We start from the raw sequence: 21,176 nt of genomic DNA, 5'->3' as shown, positions 1-21,176 counted from the left end.
ACAAACGAATAGTACTGTGCAACCATCAGCCAGATTAAGATAAAAAACTTGTTCCTCACCCCAGAAACTTTCCTGTGCCCTTTTGCATTCAATTTCCCCAAAACAGGCACCCTATCTTCTGATTTCCATCGTTATAGGTTAGTCTTGCGTATTCTTAAACATTATGTAGACATAATTATCTAGTATGTACTTTTTGCCTTCTGGCTTCTTTAGCTCAACATAAAATGTGAAAGATAAGTATGATCATTTCCTTTTATTGCTGAGTAGTATTGCATTACATAAAAATAGTATGGTTTGTTTATTGATAAACATTGGGGTTATTTCTAATTTAGGACTTCCAATGTTCTACTTCACGAGTCTTTCATGCATGTTTTTCTCTTGGGTAAATACTTAGGACTGAAAGTGCTAGGTTATGGGGGAGGTGTCTATTTAACCATATTGGAAATTATACAAAGTGTTGTACAATTTTACAATATCAAAAACAATGTATTTGCTCCATATCCAAAACTGTACTCAATATCGACAATCTTCTCAATTTTAGCCATTTATGTGATGACTAATGATGCCATACATCCTTTCATATAGTTAGCTTTAAGATATCTTCTTTGTGAACTGTATTTTTTGTGATGCTTTCCTCCCATTTTAATTGAGATATTTGATTTTAATTATTGATTTTAGGGCTTCTTTATGTATTCTGATATTAGTCCCTTTTCGGATATATATATTGCAAATATTTTCTCCCAAGCTGTAGCTCGTGTTTTCACTTTCTTAATGGGATCTTTGGACTTTTTTAAATTTTTCTGAGGATTTTATTATGAATGGGTTTGAATTTTTCCAAGTCATTTTTTGCATCTATTAAAATAAGTAAATATTTGGTGATTACCTAATTTTTTGGATTTTTATTTCTAGTTTGGTTACATTATTCTGATAAAATGTATTCTGTATGATTATAATATTTGTAAGTATATTGGACCTTCTATTTTATCCTAGCTATTTTCAAGTGCAATTGAGAATAATATGAATTCTTCAGTTATTTGATGTAATATTATATAAATATCAATTATTTCAAGTAGGTTAATAGTACTGTTCCAATCTCCTAAAGATAGTAACAGGCAAGGACTTCCACTCTCACCACTTCTTTTCAGTATGGTACAAGAAGCTCTGCCAGTATAATAAAGTTAAAAAAAAGAAATAAAAAGCATGTAGATTACAAAACAAGAAGTAAAACTATCTTTCACCTCAAATGACGTGACCATATACATAGAAAACACTAGAGAACTGTAGAGAGGGAAAAAATTATTTTTCCCTCGACCCTCCAAGCTTCCCCAACTGGAGCCCTGTAAACTGGACTGATAAAAGACAGGTTAACAAGAGAACAGAAGTTTGTTATCAGATGCATCACATTTATACATGGGAGCGCCCGCTGATGAGCAACTCAAAGGGGTAGTTAGAAGTTCAGCTTATATAGCATCTTCACAAAACAACAATAAAATTTCTAGGGAAGTAACAAGACAAAGACAAAGGACTTTGAGTTTCTAGTGTGGCAAATTGTATGAAGGCAAATATATGGGGGAACTAGTGGAAGAAAAGAGTTAGTAAAGTTTGTCATGCAGTACCCTCTGGTGCCCTCTCCAGGCTGGTAAGAGTCTAAAGTTCTTTCTGGCGACTAACTTCTTTCCTTTTCAATAAAGAGGAGAGACAGGACACCTTTGCAAACTTATATCCTACTTTTATGCAAATGGGGGAGAGTAAAGATCTTTTCTTGTGTCTGCTTCTTCTTAACTGCCTTCAGCTCAAAATAATTCTTACATCAAAGAGGCATATATTGGGATGGCACATTCTGCTACCCTATGAATCTACAAAATGAATTTGCTAAAACTAAGTGAATTTAGTTATTTATGAGGATGTAAGGTCAATATAAAGGCATCAATTGTATTCGTATATACTAGAAATAATTCAGAAATAAAATTTTAGAAACACCATTTTAAGTAACATTAAAAATGAAAGTGATAAATTAACAAAATGTGTATAAGATCTATACAATGAAAACTACAAAGTATTGATAAGAGAAATTAAAGACAATCTAAGAAATGAGAGATAGACCATGTTTATGATTTGGAAGACTCAATATTGATAATAATTTAGTCTTTCCTAAATTGATGCACAGATTTAATGCAATTCTAATCAAAATCTCAGCAGACTTTTAAAATGGAAATTGATGAATTTATTCTACAATTTATATGAGAATAAAAAGGACATAGGATAGATGAAACAATTTTGAAAAAGAAGAAAAATATGGAAGAATAATTACTTAATTTCACAACTTATTTTAAGTCTACAGTAATTGAGGCAGTGACGTGTTGGCATAAGGGTAGTCATAAATCAGTGGAAAAGTCTAAACCCAGAAATAAACCTATACATTTATGGTCAATTTATTTTTTACCCAGAGGCTAAGGTAATTGAAATAGAGCTGGAAAAATTAGACTTCCATCTGGAAAAAAATAAGCTTTTATTGTAATCTCACTCCTCACAAAAATTAACTGTAAGTGGATTATAGATGTAAATGCAAAAAATAAAGTTATAATCCTTCTAGAGGCAACCTGGGAGGAAATCCTGACAACTTTGGGCTAGGGAAAACTCTTTTTGGTAAGTCATCAAAATCACAAATCATAAAAAAAAAAATGATAAACTGGACTTCATCAAAATTAAAAAGTTCTGATCTTCCAAAGAAATCTTTAAAAATTAAAAATCAAGTCAGATTGGGGAAAAATATTCACAAAATCACAACAGATTTGTAGAGGATATATAAAGAACTCTCAATAACATATATAACTCAATTTGAAAATGGGAAAGTGATATGAACAAACACTTAACAAAAGAAGATATATAAGTGACAAATGAGGATATAAATAAATGCTTAAATGCACTAGTATTCAGAGAAGTGCAAATTAAATCCACAATGAGATAGATGATAGAATCTATTTTATCATTAGAATGATAAAATTTAAAACAACCGGCAATATAAAGTATTGGTGAGCATATGGAACAACTGGAGTACTGGCAAAATGTAAAATACAACAAGCACTTTGGAATATGTTTTGGCAATTTTTTGTAAATTTAAATATATACTTAATACTATCCAGAAATATAACTGCTAAGTATTTGCCTGAGGGAAATAAAAATATATGTCCACACAAAAATTTCTAAGCAAATGTTCATAAAAGCCCCAAATTGGAGACAGTAAAACTGCCTCTCAACAGATGAATAGATAAACTAATCGTGTTTTATACATACAATTGAATACCTCTCAATAGTAAAAAAGAGGAACAAAATACTGGCTACATTTAACAATGTAGATGAATCTCAGAAACATACCGAACAAAAGAAACTATACACAAAAGAGTCTTACTGTGTGATTCCAACTGTATGAAATTATAGAAGAGGCAAAGCTCATCTATAGTGAGAGAAAGCAGATCAGCAGTGGCCTTGAGCCCAGGGTGAGGGTGATGAACTCTGAGAGACATGAGGGAACTTTCAGGGGTGATGGAACTATACCGTGTCTTCATTGTAGTAGTGCTTTCAAGGGTGTGTGCATTTAATTAAATTCATCAATGATACCCATAAAATGAAAGATTTGATTGTACATTAATCTTAATAAGGTTGATTTTTTTTTAAAGTCAAACACTTAGTTTCCAACATTACTTAATCACATTCACAAACCATTTTGGACATCAGAATAATTTTATGTTCCTCCACTTATCTAAATAAATCATAAGTGTATTTCCCACAATACAGAATCACTTTGATATCCAGAGAGACACTAAACAATTACTCAAAGTTCTATAGAATCTAAACTACAGGTATCAGATTGCTTTTCAAAGGATGAGCTTGAGATCAAAATCAAGTATATAATTAGTGTTACAAAATTAGAAAAATGTTTGGTTCTTGCACAAGTTTATTTATTTTATCATGAACTATTAAGAGACTAACATCAAGGGTCTAATTTCCTTCAGAAATAAATATCACCATGAGGAAATGTCCAATGGTAGACATAGCTAAATCTTCGCGAAATTCAACATCATTCATTCTGAGTGTTCTTAGAAACCCTAATTGCCCTCTCGAGACAGGATAGTGTTTATATATTCTATTCTGTTTCCATCACTGGGTCTTCAGTTGTGGGGAAGGGTGGATGACGTTGAATCTCAAGGTAGATGCAAAAACAGCTCCTCTCTATCGTTGCAGAGGAAAATAGGAATGGGAATCATGGCTTTGAAAGCATTGTACATATTTTACCATGAATTTGATAATTTTGTTTATTGTTCATAATTAGCACTACCAGCGCTTATAACTGGCTTCAGAGGAAGAAGGGAAATGGCAGTTTGTGATTTTATTAGTAATCAAGATTGAAAAACAACTTTGGGTCTGAGTAACTGACGGACATTATATTAAGGCAAAAAATGTAGTCTGTGTTCTTGTGTTCTGCATTAAGGAAGAAAAGTCTCCTTGGAAGCTTGTTTGAACCTTAGAATGCACCCTGGAGGTGAGCCGCAAAAGAGCCAAAGGATAGTTTCCAATAATAGTAACCACACCTACAGCAGAAAGATTTAAACACAGTCTATGTGTTGATTAATCAGTACTAAACCAGTGCTCTTTAAACCTTCTAAACTGCAACCCATAGTACAGAATGCATTTTACATGGCAACCCAGTATACACAGGACACACACACACACATACCCCTGAAACAAATATTTCACAAAACTTTGGTTATTCTTAAAATGTGCAATATTTTCTATTCTAGTTTATTCTACTCTAGCATATGCCATTTTTTATGCTGTTTCCCCTCCTTCCCAGTGAATAGAGTTCACCGTCTATTAACCACAGTTTGAAAAACTGCACTAAATACCTAAATATAAGCCCAGCGATGTTTATAAATTGTATTCATCAGGACTTTCTAGAAAAACAGAACCAATAGGATATATACCCTATCCTTATATGTATATATGAGGAGATGCATTATAGGAATTGACTGACATGGCTATGGAGGTCAAGAAGTCCCAGGATCTGCCATTTGTAAGCTGGACACCCAGGAAAGCCAGTGATATAATTCAGTCTGAGTTAAGAATAAATAATATATAAGCCTGAGAAGGGCTTGGTAGGGAGGGCGGGGATGTACTGCTATAAGTCCCAGTGTCCGAAGGCCCAAGAACCAGGAGCTCCGAAGTCTGAAGGAAGGAGAAGATGAATGCCCCAGTTCAAGAAGAGAGAGAGAAAATTAACACTTCACCTTTTTCTTCAATTCAGGGGCTCTCAAAGGATTTGATGATGATGCCCACCTACATTGGTGAGGACATCTCCTTTACTCAGTCTACAGATTCAAATGCTGATCTCTTCCAGAAACGCCCTCATAGGCACACTCAGAAATAATGTTTTACCAGCTATCTGGGCATCCCTTAGCCTAGCCAAGTTGACGCATAAAATTAACCATCCCATGAATTTAATCCGTTTCATAAGTATTTAATAATTATTTATAAATTTAATAAGTATTTCTTATTCTGGATGGATTTCAGAAAATGGTACAAATAGGTAAATAAGGACCTAGAAATGGTTGAAAAGAGCTAAACATTTTTGGTTCTAGCGTTATCCAGATCTTGGGCTTGGCCATTTAAACTTCTGATTTCAGGTATTTGTTCTTGGTGCAAAGGAAGAGGCAAGGCTCCTGATGGTCTTGGCTGATATAGAACTGCATATTCCAATGTATAAGTGAAGTCTTCAAAGCTTTGGTTTCCTTTGTAATAGAGAGTGTTTACTTTAAAATGGAATGTGTTCTATAACAAAATAGCAGCTGGAAATAAATTCCTCTAGAATGCTGCCAAATATTAAAAATTAAAGTATGATTGGGTGCTTATCTTATAACTACTTTCAAAATAATTGAAGAGTAAATAGATTTTAGAGAGATTTATTCAGTTCATTAAATTCAACAAATATTTTCTGAGTCCTAGCTATGGCCCATGCACTAGATTTATAGTGGTATTTTTTAAAAAATTTGTTCTCCTGGAACTCACAGTCTAGTAGTAGAGTTAGGGATGTGAAGGAAGAAAAAACTTAGTAAAATACACAGTAAGTTGAATGATGATATGAGTACTTTGGAAAAAAATTAGAAAGTAAAGGGAGATCTAAAGGAAGTAGGGGTTTACAATTTTAAATACAGCAGTATATGAAGGCCTCGTTAGGAAGGTAGCATTTGAATAATTGGGGTAAATGAATCAAGGTGCCATGTGGCCATTTAAAAGACGGGCAGTCCAAACAGAGAAATCTTTTAAGAGTTTTAGGCTTTACTATGGAAATGTAAATCTTTACATTTCTAACTTACCTATTTTCAAAAGCTGTTTGAGATATGAGAAGAAGAACTTAAAGGATATGACTTGGATGCTATTTCTTCCCCTTTACCAGAGGAGCACCCTCAAGATAAAGAAAAGAAAGCAGGTGTATTAGTCAGCTCAAGCAGCTATAATAAAATACCATGGAATGGGTAGCTTAAACAGCAGGCATGTATTTCTCATAATTCTGGAGGCTGGGAAGTCCAAGATCAATGTACTGGCAGATTAAATTCCTTGTGATACCCTCTTCCTGGCTTGCAGATGGCTGCTTCTCCCCATGTCCTTACATGCGCAAGAGAAAGAGAACTATGGTTTCTCTTTCTCTTCTTATAAGGACACTAATCTTATCATCAGAGCCTCAACCATGTGACCTCATCTAAACCTATTCACCTTCCAAAGGGCTCATCTCCAAATATTATCATGTTGGGGATTAGGATTTCAATATATGAATTTTAGGAAGATATAAATATTCAGTTCATAATAGCAGGTGAATGGATTTACCTTCTTGTTAACATCTGGGTAAATAAACTATTATATTTACTACGAAGTGAGTACTGACATAAGGAATGTTCTTATCAGGAAATCCCTGGATTTCTACTGCTTATAATAAATAAACTTACAATCTATGTATTCATAAAGCATGGCTCCCTGGAAAGTGCAATCTAGGTTGTTTTATTAAGACTAAACACTTCCTGCTGTGTGAGGTAATAACATGAGTACTTCACTTGGAGAGCTTACTGACTCTGAGGCAGAGAACATGTATCGAAAACCTCAGTCTCTCCATCTTTCACTGAGTAGCCCTAAATGTCTAGGATGACTTTGTGCTTTCTAGCTTCTTGACTACCACTATCCTTGAAATTATTATTAGAGTTTAATATTCAGTAATCTCTCTGATTTTTGTGAATCTGATTTGAGAATCCAATCCATTGGATTACTTCAAGATACTATATAATCTGACATATGTTTTGAGGTGTCAGTTTACTCAATGCAAAGCCACATATTCCTAAAATATTGATTATACTTAAGAGTAAATCATCAAAATGAATATTTATTATTTATGCCTGACCAGCACCTCTTCTCCTTTTTCAGTAGTAACATACTGCTTTTTCACTGGAGAACCATGCCTTCGTTTTCATGTTGTCCTATTGGGATTGTCAATCAAACCTATTCACCTACTCCCCACTGCCTTCTCTTTTTCAAGGAGAGATACACAAACCAGGGTAAACCAATTAGGTCCTCTTTTGGGTGAATTTGAATCTTGAGTAAAGTAATTTAAGGATAAAAAATGATTAGAGTCAATGGCAATGTTTTGGAGGTATTGCTAATCTATTCCTGTTATTTACATTCTAAATTGCCTTGGTTTAAAAGTAGTAACTAAAGTGAAAATAAACTGTGCTCTTGATTTGAAATGGATGTGTATATTTTACATCTCAGATACATGATAGGCAATGTGTAGTATCAAATAGGAAAGTTTCTCTATTTAAAATTTATTATTAGTGTATAGTCACCTACATAGAAGACCAATACATTGCCACACAGACTATGCCATAATATTTTGATATAAAATAATCCATACAGAAATGATTCTTAAATTTCAATGTAATTTCTACAACAGCATGTTAAATTCATAATCTTTGATCCTACCTGACTCAGTAGCTCTGCCTTTTTAACAAGCGCCCAGGTATTTCCCAAGGAATGGGAATTTCGGCTATGTGAGCAAAGGATTACAGATTTCATGTAGCAATGGAAAGAGTTTTTCCCCATTTATGCTCAGCATCAAGTGATGGTATAGCCAATTGTCCTTGCAGTGTCCTGTGTGGAAGTCCTTTCTAGTTCACCCTTACACTAAGGATTACATCTTTACATGGATATCTCATATTAAATTCCTTTCCTTGGGAAGTTCTGGGCTTTGTCTTCTTACTCCCAGTTGTATAATACAGTGTAGATTAAAGATCAAGTTCATCCTGTAGCAAATATCTTCAAGGCAAAAGATAGCTTTGTTGTTATACTTTTCTCTCCAAATTCATACCTTTATTTTGATTTTCAAGAGTATTCTTTGCCTAAGTGATCAAAAAGACCTTAAGGTGAAAATTTAATTTAAATTCATCCAAGATTGGTAATTTCCCCCAGAAACATGAAAGAAACAAAGATATATCTTCTTTGGAAGAACCTCTATTCACATCAAGTGTCAAAGAATTCCCACAAATAAAAATTTGTTTCAAGGAAAATTACCCGAAAAAAATACACATACACACTCAGAAGCATAGCACAATCAGTTTCACTGAAGCATTGAAATTATCAGACACAGAATATAGAATAAGCATGTTTGGTACATTATAAAATTAAAAGGTAAACATAAAAAAGGAGTAAAGAGTTAGCCAATTTGATTAAGAACTAGATGGAATTTATAGAAAGGAAATAACACTGTGTAATTGCAAAACACAATTAAAGATTTTAACAGTAAATTAAATTAAAAAGAAAGCCATATGATTGTTCCAATAAATATGAGAGGGGAAGAAAGCCTCAAAATTCAAAATTCATCCATAATAAAAACTCATACTTGATAATGAGACTTTAGAGTATGGAGAAAAATGAAAATCAACTGACTCCTAATCACCTTGACTCCCTCAAAAACAATACAGAATGAAAACATAAAATCAACAATGAGAGTAAATTGAACTACACAGGTCTGCATTTTTAGCACTACTTGCAGACTGCATCTCAACTTTCAAATTGCTTATAAGTAGAACTTCCACTGCCTCTGAAATTGGAGGATAAGTGAGGAGGGGTGCTTAAGAGATTCCATGAAGAAGAGCAGAGGAGAATGGAAAACGAAATAAAGCACAGATTAAATCACCTCCTCAAAGAGAAATTGCAATGAATGCCAAAACATTGAACGCAAGTCAAGAATTGGTTACAGGAAAAGAACTTGTAAGTGTGCAGAACCAGAAATGGAAACTTTGAAGGAGCACTGCTTCTGGAAGAAAGGCAGATATATGGAGAAAAGCCTAACAATGAAGGAAACAAAGTAACTAAGAGATTTTACAGAAATGAAAGAGAAACAAGACTTATCAATCCCACATCTCAACCACATCCCCAACAACAGCATTATCCATAAAATAAACTACGCTGACGGTGGGTTCTCAAACCAAACACTCATTGCAGGAAATAAACAAAAATAAGAAACAAAATAGACCACATCAATACAAAACAAATGCAAAAAATCAGAAAACACACGTAAAACTTCCCTGTTAATAAAATATTTTCTCCCAAAAACCCACAAAGTTGAAGAAACCTGGAAAACAAAACCCCCATCTCAATCAAATGATCTCAAACAAACATTTAGATGTAAGAACAGACATTTTGAATCTAAAAATAAAAAACAAAGAAAATAAATGAACAATAAAGACTAGAAAAAAATGACACGGGTCAAATTCAGTAAAGCAATGGAAGAAAAAGACAAACTTATATTAGAAATGAAAACGAAATCATAAGGCACTGAAGGGAGAATAGTTTTAAACAAAAATCAAAGGCCAGGGAGGAAAAGCAAGAAAAGAACTAAGAGAATCACAACAAATAAAATAATTAATAAAATATAAAGTAAATAAAGGAGAAACAGGGAAGTTAATAATCAAAGGGTACAGACTTTCAGTTATGCAAGATGAGTAAGTCCTAGCGATCTGGGCAGCATGATGCCTAGAGGAAATAATACTGTATTATACACTTAAAAATTTACTCAGAGGGTAGATTTTATGTTACGTGTTCTTATCATAAAAAAGAGCAATAATAATAAAATAAAGAGGGTAGGAGGAAATTTTTGGAGGGGATGGATATGTTCATGGCATAGATTGCAGTGATGATTTCAGGGGTATATACTTATCTCCAAACTCATTAAGTTGTATACATTAGATATGTGCAGCTTTTTCTATGTCAGTAATATCACAATAAAATGGTTTAAAAAATAAATAAAAAAGGAAACAAGATAAGGAAGCAATAAAAAGCATTAGAAAATGACTGAAATGGAAGACTAACAGAGGAAGTAAATCTTATGTATACTTGATATCCCTAAAGAATGAAATCAAAATAATCTAACAGAACTAATCATTAAAACTACATCTTAAGGGCCGGCCCTGTGGCGCAGTGGTTAAGTTCACACGTTCTGCTTCTCGGCGGCCCGGGGTTCACAGGTTTGGATCCCGGATGCAGACATGGCACTGCTTGGCACGCCATGCTGTGGTAGGCGTCCCACATATAAAGTAGAGGAAGATGGGCACGATGTTAGCTCAGGGCCAGGTTTCCTCAGCAAAAAGAGGAGGACTGGCAGTAGGTAGCTCAGGGCTAATCTTCCTCAAGAAAACAAAAAAACAAACAAAAAAACCCCTACATTTTAAGAAAACCTTCAGGCAACAGAAGACCTGAACGTACCATAGAAAGATCTCACTGGTTAATGGCCAACATTGACCCGAATAATCAGCTATAATACATATCCTAGTAAAACTATTAAACTTTAAAGATAAAAAAAAAGTTCTATGAACAAAAAGATGAAACGTTCAAAGGCAAAATAATTACACTGGTACTAGATTTCTCAAAAGCAATGTGCAAGGCAACAATGGAGAAGCAATTTCAAAAAACTTAAATAAACCAGTGCAAACTGGCTAAGGTCTTTGTCAAGTATCAAGGGAATAGGATAACCAGTACTGAAGGCTGCCAGAACTCAGGGAATACTGTAGACATGTGTCCTTCCTGAAGAATCTAGTAGAGCACGGATTAAAAAAGCTTTTTCTATGAAATGCTAGATGGTGACTATTTTAAGCTTTGAGGTCCGTTTACTTTCTGTCACAAGTATTCAACTCTGTAACGTTGCATAAAAACAGTCATAGACAATACATAAAGAAATCATTATGACTGATTAAACTCTGTTTACAAAAACAGGAAGCCAGCCAGATGTGGCCTGTGAGCCTTAGCTTGTCCTTCTTACTAAAGCATGAGTTTTACCCAACCACATAGTGACCGGAAACAACTTTTTCATAATGATGTTGAGTATTTCACATATTTACTTAGAAGGCTAAGACTAAAACAATGTTAAGGTCATGGATTGAGATATAGTATGCAAACACCATACGTTCTGACAAAATATAAAGAGTTCAAATTTTTTAAAAGAGAGAAGAAGAGGAAAGTTGAATAAGATCATAGATTCTTGAATAGGAAGTGGATGGGAGTCAATGCCATTTACAACTGAGACGTCAGATGTTAAGGTTAAATGAAGAAAGAGTAAATTAAGAGTACCAGAGATAGTATTAATACTAAAGTATTAATTCAAAAGTAACCACTAGGTATAAAAATACAAATTTCTTAAGTAGTAGAATAAATTTAAAAAGCAGTAACTCAAAATAGAGAAATACCTGAATATAATACAGTATATACAAAACAAGATAATAAGACAGAACTAAGACCAAATATAATTTCGAATTGCCTCATAAAGCAAAACCCAATTCTATGCTCTATAGGAGATCCATTTAAAATGCAGTGATTCAAAAAGGCTAAAACTAAAGGGAAGACAAAAATTCACTGGGCAAATGGGAATAACTAAGAAAGCGAGAGTAGGAATCCTGCTATCTAACAAAGCAGACTCTAGCCAAAAAAGCACTGAATAAGCCAAAAAAGGACCCTTTTCCACATTAAAAGCCACATCCTACAATGAAAATATAGCAGAGATGAGTATCTATGACACAACAATAGTCTATATAAAGCAAAACTTAGAAGAAATAGTGAGGAAAATAGATAGAAATACAATAATAACAGAAGGCTTTAACACATTGTTCTCAGTATGAGTTAAGTCAAGTGGACAAAAGTAAGTAGACAGATCCAAACATACACTACACCCAGATATCAAAGAATATACCTTCTTCACAAGTGTACAGGGAGCTTCCAAAAAAAATGACCAACCATTAAGCAGAAATATTATAAACAATATTTGTGATTACAATAAAATAAAACTGAAAATTAAAAACACTTACTCCCACTTCTACCTCCCACAAAAAAGAGCCTTCCATCTGGAAATGTAGAGATCTTCCATTAAACAACTCTTTGGTGAAAGGAGAAATGCAAACAGATATTATAGAATATTTGAAAATAGCAAGGAATGAAACACTACATATCAGAATTTATCAAAAGCCTTTAAACAATGAATAGAGGAAAATTCATAGCCCTCACATCTGGATCAATAAAAATTAAACAATGACAAATAAATGTTAAAATGTCCAACTTAAGAACCTTAAAAATAAACAATGTAGTAAATCAAAAGTACATAAAAGGATACAATAATGGGAAATGAAGAAAATAAAGTGGAAAACAACCTGATCACATTAGTAAATCAAAATCCTAGTTCTTAAAAAAAATCAACAAAAAAGACAAACCACTCGCTATTTTAATTAGAAAACACAAACACCCAAAGCAAAAAATTACACAGGAAAATAACTATTAATAACACAAAAATTTAAAAGATGAGACTAATTTGCCAACCTCCATTCAGATAATTATTTATTATTATTACTTACATTGTAAATATATGTTTATACACTTTGTATAAATTTACTACAATTCACAATAACAGAAAAAACAATATTAGGTAAGAGCATTAATTAAGAGAAAAAGCAATACAGCAAAGATGCAACATTTTCTGAAAGAGTGGCCTAGTTTTATTGGCATTTACATTTAATTGTTGTTCCTGAAGTTTGAATGATACCAGGAGAACTGGCTCTATTTACTTCCTCAAGAAACTCACTTGACGCTGCACTAAGTTTGACCCCCACCCGTCATGGAACAGAAGTTGAACTAAGCTTGCCCTGGGGTCAATGTTTCTCAAAAGTATCACTCTTTCAGGTCCATTAGAACCAATGGGAGACTTCTCTATCACTTTGAAAATAAAATTCTTTAATAAGTTCTCTAGCTCTCTCTGAACTTTGGTTTCTCTTTTACATAATTTTTCTACTTTATGCCCATAATTCTGCATTTTCATCCTTTATTGAAGTCTTTTTTGCTTCTATTCCTCAGATTCAGCTGCCTCTTGGTTTTCTTCTGTTGATTCACAGTCATCATTGTCCTACTGGACTTTCAATCTCATGATCTTTCAGCTTATGTTCACTAACTGCTCTGTTCCCCATTTATTCCCTATTAAAGTTCCTGAAGATGAGAATCTGGCCTAGATATTCCTTATTCACCATTCACCACATTGTGCACGTTCACCACACATGCCGCTGGCTACACTGGGGAGACGAAATGTATACGTTAAAACCTGAACATCAGCTCTGATGAAACAGATTTTAGTACAAATCTCCACTCCACTCTGTAACAGCTGAGCACCTTGGAGGGGTTATTGAAACTACCTAAACCAAATTTCTTTATATGTAAAATGGGAAAAATAACATTTTGTTATAAGAATGTTGTGAGGATCAAATGAGATCCTAGACAAATTTTGCGTTTGTTGACTCTTGTTGTTGCCACTGCTGTTGTTGTTCTGACAGAGTAGCTAAGTTGGGTCGGATGCATGCCCCAGATGGAGTAAGAGTGTACAGCGTTAGGCTGGGTGTCATGACCTCCTAGGGTGCCTAGGAGTTGAGATTCTGAAGGAATAATGGCTATCAATGGGGGCCATTAGTCTTCTAGGGCTCTATAGTCAGCATGCTTAGTAGAGTTAATCATGAACAGCGTTAGTGAGAAAGCCTGTTTTATTATCTTCTACAAGCATTTTACTAATTTATTATTCTAGATATGTTGAGAATTGTACCACTACCAAACATATACATGTATGTGTGCATGCATGTATGTATGTGTGCATTTTAAGCTTCGGCTATACTTCTGCTCTGCCTCCATTTTACCTTCTTTATCTTTTCTTCTGGCTGAATGGCACAAAGCACGATAAAATATAATTTAAAAAATTGTTTGCCAAAATTATACACAAGCGATGTTTTTTCCAAAGTTACAAGAAAGATAACTTGGAATTTTACTGTGTAGGAAGAATCTTATCCTAAGAATATAGTTATTTATAAAATATAGTGAATACATCTTTTTAAATGGATATGTTTTAGAACACATTTATTAAATCCTGAAATGCTACTTAATAATCTTATCTTCTTTGGAATTTAAAAATCATCTTTATACAAGACAGAAAAAAATCTGGCTATTGTACGAGGTCCCTAAATGGCAAAAAGACAAATTTTCAACATAAAGAAGGATCCATTCCATCATTTACCTACTTATCTCATTTTTGACGCCTTCTATAGGAATAAATTGTGGTCCTATACCAAGCATCAAGGTGTAATTTATTGTCACCGGTGTGATCCAGGATCAGATAACTTATATGGCCTATTTAAATAATAGTGATGGGCTAATTACACAAATTTATTAATGACCATAAAATGGTTGTGTTTTCTAATTATTTCTCCAAGATTCAAAATTATTTTTGTAAATATCCCTCAGTATTTTAAGTTGATAAATCATTTGTAGCAATTAGCTCTGGTAAATACACTAAGTGTTTGAGAAAACTTAAAAAAGGAAAAATACCTTTCAATTACAATGAAGACTAGATTATTTTTTTAAAGCAATGTCTTTCTTTATAAATGTCAGATGATGAAAGAGAACATAAGCCTAAGACAAATAGCCATCGAATAAGTCTGAACTGTAAAATTCCATTTAATTGAAACAAATTCAGAATATGTTGAAAACTGTATCTATTTACAATATAAGAATTATGCATAAAATAGTTTAAATTTTGCTCTATAAAACCATTTCCAAATCTAAAAATAAATCTACGTAAAAATCTGTAGAACCTTATAAGGATAAACTAAATATGTTTCCAACTTATGGGCTGAAAAAATTGATACCTGTATTTAACTTCATTTTTCTTGTCTTTAAAATCATTTTTTTAAAATGTAGACCCATCTCAGTTGTCATTTTTTATTAGCATCTCACTTTTTTATTAGTAACAGCTAAACAGCTTGACTAATATATGCTCTGCAATGAAAGTTCATAACTATAAAAATATTCCATGAGTTTCACCAAGTCAAAATGTTTTCACACACATCCACTAAAATTGATCAGACTTGAAATCATATAATCTGAATTATTAAGGTCACAATCAGTAAAAATATTATCTTAAACTTGCATCAATAGTTATAATTTAAAAAATGCTTCCTCAAACAGTGTTTCTTAAACTTTCCCACAAGTATCTTTCATCTCCTCAAAGTAAATAATATATCCTTGTTGATTGGCAACATAGGCTAAGCAATTCCAACAAGCATAACTTTTTCCCAAACTTCATATTTTATTTCAATCTTTCTGCAATGTTTGCCTTCTACTATCAACTTTACCCATGTCCATTTTAACATAACTTTGGCATTTCACCTCTTTATAATCACTGGTTTGCATATACCTTCAAGTCCGTGACCTCTGTTTCATTCTTTGTTCTCACCTAGAAAATCTCAGGTCTGATTGAATCAACTCTCTTGCTCATCTGCAAAAAAAAAAAAAAAAAAAAAGCTGAAGAAAAAAAGAAAGAAAGAGAAGAAGACTCATGACCACGCTGACCGGTCTTATTTTAAATTAACAACTCTAATCTCAGTTGGGCTATCTCTTCTGCAAACCATCCACTCACTTTTCCACTACCCTAAAGAATGATTTCACACCCTCTCTCCTCCTACTTCCAAAACATCACAGTACTTCAAGTGGCCAAGAGTCCTGCTGTACCCACACCACCTGAAGTTGGTGGCGGCACTGATTACAGTAGCCCCCTCCTTATCTGCAGTTCGCTTTCTGTGGTTTCAGTTACCTGCAGTCAACCAAAGTTCAAAAATATTAAATGGAACATTCCAGAAATAAACAATTCATAATGTTTTAAATTGAATGCCATTCTGAGTAGCATGATGAAATCTATTGTTGTCCCGCTCTTACTCCCTGGGGACATCAATCATCCCTTTGTCCAGTGTGTCTATACTGTATCTGCTAGCTGACACTTAATCACTTAGTAGCCTTCTCAGTTTTCAGTTTGACTACAGCAGTATAGTGCTTGTGTTCATCACCGTTATTTTACTTAATAATGGCCCCAAAGTGCAAGAGTAGTGAAGCTGGCAATCTAAATATGCCAAAGAGAAGTCATAAAGTGCTTCCTATAAGTGAAAGTTCTTGACTTAATAAGGAAATTAAAAAAAATCATATGCTGAGGTTGATAAGATCTGCATTAACTTTTATTACAGTACGTTGTTATAATTATTCTATTTTATTATTAGTTATTGTTGCTAATCTCTTACTGTGCCTAATTTGTGTATTAAAATTTATCATACGTATGTAGAGTAAAACACATAGTACATCCAGGGTTTGGTCTCTCCATCATTTCAGGCATCCACTGGAGGTCTTGAACTATTCCCTGCAGATAAGGAGGGACTACTCTTCTTGACTCCATTGTGCTCAATAAAGACCCTAATTTATATGGCAATGTGGTGCAAATTGATGTTCCTTTTCCAAGACACTTTACTAGCACATGCCAGAAAATTGTTGAAACAACTATACAGATCTAGGATGAGTGTAAAGTAAATGTACTTCTAGGAGTTGTGCAATGCACAATTTGCACAACCACAAGTAGCAGCTTGAACTATGCCAATCTGATGTGATCATTTTTTTAAGTGAGTCAAATGTGAAAAGAAAATGGAAGCATTGCTATAAGAAATATTCCCACAAATTCTAAGCCATGCAATGATGAAATAATTCAAACATCTCACCGGACAGAGCAGGAAAGAAGGGGAAGAAAGGAAGAAATAAAATTATTCTCGTTATCTTCTCTTAATTGAGGATTATAGTATTGTGGTGGGAAAAACCCCACATCTCAGAAGAGGAAATGACCGATACCACAGTTACAAATTGTAGTCTAGTACTATGTTTTCAGTGAAAAGCGTAAAGAAAGCAAAAGTAGTCATTAACAAAAAAAGAAATTGTAGCAGACCCTGTAAGTAAGTAAGAGAGAAAAAATGAAACTAATGCTAATTTGATCAAACCACCAAAAACGGGGAATTGCCAAAAAAGGGATCAAGAATGCAAAATTAGTTTAAGAATGCAGAGGCTATCAAATTAGATTAAAAACTAAAACAATTATAAATACTGTTTATAATAAAGACACAAAAAATAAAGTGATAAATTTAAGATTTAATGACAGATTACTGCAAAAACGGCTCCAATTCTCTAAGCAAGCTATGAAGGTGATCTTTGCCACGTAACTTTGCAGCTCTTCCTATCAAGAGGTGAACATTATTATCTCACTCCTTGAATCCAGCTGTTCTTAAGATTTGCTTTGGCCACTTGATTTTGATAGAAGTGACAGTGTGTCAGTCTTGCATGTTTCTGACTTGTCTCTTGGAACCCTGCCACTGTCATGAAAAAGTCCAGGCTAGACTACTGGAGGGTGAGAGACCACATGGAAAAATGTCCAGTTGCCCCATCTGAGGCCATTCTAGACAAAACAATAGCCAACTAACTCCAAAATATTTAAGAAAGCCCATAACAGATCAGTAGAATCACCTTCTCAGGCTGCAGTTGACAGGAGACGCATGAGTGGCTCAGCCAATGTAGGAGAACCACTTAGCTGTCTCGTTATTTTAAGCCATGAAGTTTGGGGTGATTGGACAATAAGTTTTGGGGTAGTTTGTATCAATGGCTAATTGATACATATCAAAAATAAACAAAGGTAAAGATCTAGTACACAAATACAACATAAAAGAAGCAGGATTGGCAAGATTAATATTGGACAAGGTAAAGTTTAAGTTTGAAGATAGTAAATAGGATAAGAAATAATGTGATGATAAAAGGCACAATTTAAGAAAATCCAGCACTAGCGAAAACACAGATTTCAAAGACTACTTTTTCTAATGTTGTCAATAAAAGTAGAAGTAATTTTTGATTACATAAAAGCACCATCAACTATGAAATAAATAAACAACTCTAGGTAATGCTTAAGTCAGAGAGAAAATTAAAATAAAATTGTGAACCATTTATTAAGAAATGAAAAGGAGAATACTTTGCAACAAATCTAATGACTAAGAAAAATCAGTACTTGGAGAATAAAAGCATAATCTTAATAGCTATGACTATTAAAGAAGAACAAAAATTAATATATTCAATATCCTTCTTTTTAGTGAATTGGAGAAAAATTAAGCCAAGGAAATCAGAGAGAACAAATTAATACAATTATTAAATTAATGAAATAGAAAAATATGTTATTTATTCATAAGAATTTAATATTGACAAAGCTAATTCGATATATTAGGAAAGGTATGAAACAGTTAAAAATGGCATTGTCACAACAGGCTAAATAATAGATAATAATAATAAAATAATAAAAAATAATAATGAAATAAACAGATCATTCTTTTCAATACAGAAACAATTCCAATTGAATTAAAGACAAATAAAAAAAAGAACATCTTCCAAAAACAAAAAACTCTGAAAAGGTGCATGTGTAAAGGGTACGGTGTACCACTTAGTCAAGACTGAAAACATAGAATCTATAAAATACAGATATACCATAATATAAAGATTTTAAAAGTTTACATGATGAAAGATGCCAAAACTTCAATAGAAATAAAATGAGTCTAGAGGAATATTTGTAATTCAATTGATAAACAAAGAAGTTAATATCTTTATGATACTAAATGATCAGAAATAAAGAAAAATAATCCAAGGGGAGACAATGGGCAAAAGACATGAATAGCCATTTCGTATCAGAGTAAATCCAAATGGTAAACAGAAATATGAAAAGATGTTCAAATCCACTAGTAGTCATGGAAATGAAAATTAAATTAACAATGAGAAATCATTTTATTCTTATCAGGCTGGCAAAAACTTTGAAAAGAGCTTTAAGACTTACTGCTGGCTGGAGTGTGGGAAAGCGATTCTCTCATGCAGTGAGGGTGGGAAATGAATTGTTTAGTCTTTGGGGAAGCAGTCTTTCAATTTCCACAAAGTTAAAACTAGACACATCATTCAACCTAATCATTCCATTTCTGGGAATATATCCCAAAGCAAAAATCATGTAAGGATATATATTTGTTGTAAGAAATATATTTGTTGGAACATTGATTGTGGAGGAAAAAACTAGAAAGCAAATAACTAACTTTCAAGTGCTAAGTATCACATGGCACAGCCACATCATGCAGTCTTGTGGGGCTATAAAAAAAGAATGGATTAGAGCTATACAAGACACTAAGACATATTTCCATTAGGTAGTTTCGAAGGAGAAAAAAACCCCAAAATTTGAAATGGGTAAGTAAAATGATTCTAATTGGGTAAGTGAACCCTAATTTCAAAAATCCTATTCTTATATTTGAGCATATAGGCTCATATACTATTATAGAATTCTGAAGAATATGTGTTAAAGAGAATATAAACTACCTGTAAAGACAGAGACGGAGGAGTAGGACAAGGAATGGGAAAGCCTAAGGCCCACCGAACTCCAGAGGCCTTCGTTCATATCCCAAGTGAATGGAAATAGCACCCTTGTAGTTAGAAATGGCACATTTTGCAAAGTTGTACACGAAAGCTCTAATATGCATTGACAGAAGTTCTGTGTATAGAAAGATTATCAACCTCATACCCATCTGGATTCAACAAGAAAAGTTGCCTAGGTCTTCCAATAATCTTCTGTGGTGTTATGAACTAAATGTTTATGCCTCCCCAAAATTTATATGTTGAGGCCATAACCCCCAATGTGATGGTATTTGGAGATGGGACCTTTGGAACGTAATTGGGGTTAGATGAGGTCATGAGGGATTAGTGCCCTTATAAGGAGAGATATCAGAGAGCTTGCTCATTCTCTCTCCGCCATGTGAGGGCACAGGAAGAAGGGGCCAATCTGCAAGCAAGGAAGAGAGCACTGACCATAACCTGACCATGCTGGCATCCTGATCTCAGACTTCTAGCCTCCAGAGCTGTGAGAAAATACATTTCTATTGTTTGATCCAACCAGTGTATGATATTTTGTTATAGCAGCTCAAGCAGACTAGTATACATGGGCTAGAGAAGGTCGAAGATGATAATAAACACATCATATTTTCTTTTAAATTCCTGCTTTAGAATATTACATTATTTGTCATAATGCTTCATGGGAAAATAAGTTCATAATTTTAATTAACACTTCCATCAAGGAGCTCATAAAGCATCCAGGAGGAGCAACATGCAGACACAAATTAACCGCAGTATAATGTGATGAATAATGAAGTTGTAAAAATTTCCTATTGAAGCAGAGAAGAAACAACAGTTTTGAGTGTGGTTTTAGAAAAGACTTCAAATAAAGCATACATTATTAATAGGCCTTAAAAGATTAATACATTTTCAAAAAAACAGAGAGAAGTAAGACATTGGAGAAAGAAGGGAATGTATAAATAAATGTGCATAGATTGGCAGTGTAAGTTTCACTTTGGGAAAAGATGTAGAGTTCTGAATGAACTAGAGTGTGGGAATGTGGATGAGAGTGGCCAAGAAGGAAGTTGTAATACGCACCATGAAAGACCTTTTTCTTGGTATGTGTTCTCCAGAAGAAAATCCTGAGACAAGGATTTGAATGCAAGCAGCTTACTCGGAAAGGGCACTGGTAGGAGAGTGGGGATGTGATTCAGGAAAGAGAATGCAGTCTCTGAATTTGCATTATTCATCTAGCTACTGCATGGAGAACCTGGGTGGCTGGAGCTTAATCTCACAGGGAAACTGTGGGAAATGGCATAAAACACTCATCTTAGAATTATCGTACCCAAAGTGTG

General features: G+C 33.7%; 1 long non-coding RNA gene across 2 annotated transcripts in view; it reads right to left on the bottom strand.

The window, feature by feature from the left end:
- Nucleotides 1-21,176, bottom strand: part of LOC111773405 (uncharacterized) — a 163,548-nt gene that overhangs the window by 130,629 nt on the left and 11,743 nt on the right. Inside the window, exon 3 of one of the 2 annotated variants that reach the window (XR_011439432.1) lies at nucleotides 15,809-15,889. This is a non-coding gene — a long non-coding RNA (uncharacterized lncRNA). Of the gene's footprint in view, nucleotides 1-12,901; nucleotides 15,890-21,176 lie in introns of those variants that run through there. The other variant, XR_002807773.2, reaches the window with a different exon arrangement.

The sequence above is a fragment of the Equus caballus genome, chromosome 5 (genome assembly GCF_041296265.1).
Source record: "Equus caballus isolate H_3958 breed thoroughbred chromosome 5, TB-T2T, whole genome shotgun sequence".
Taxonomy (NCBI): Eukaryota; Metazoa; Chordata; class Mammalia; order Perissodactyla; family Equidae; genus Equus; species Equus caballus.
The sequence above is the reverse complement of the archived record's forward strand: the minus strand, read 5'-3'. Positions and strand labels throughout refer to the sequence as shown.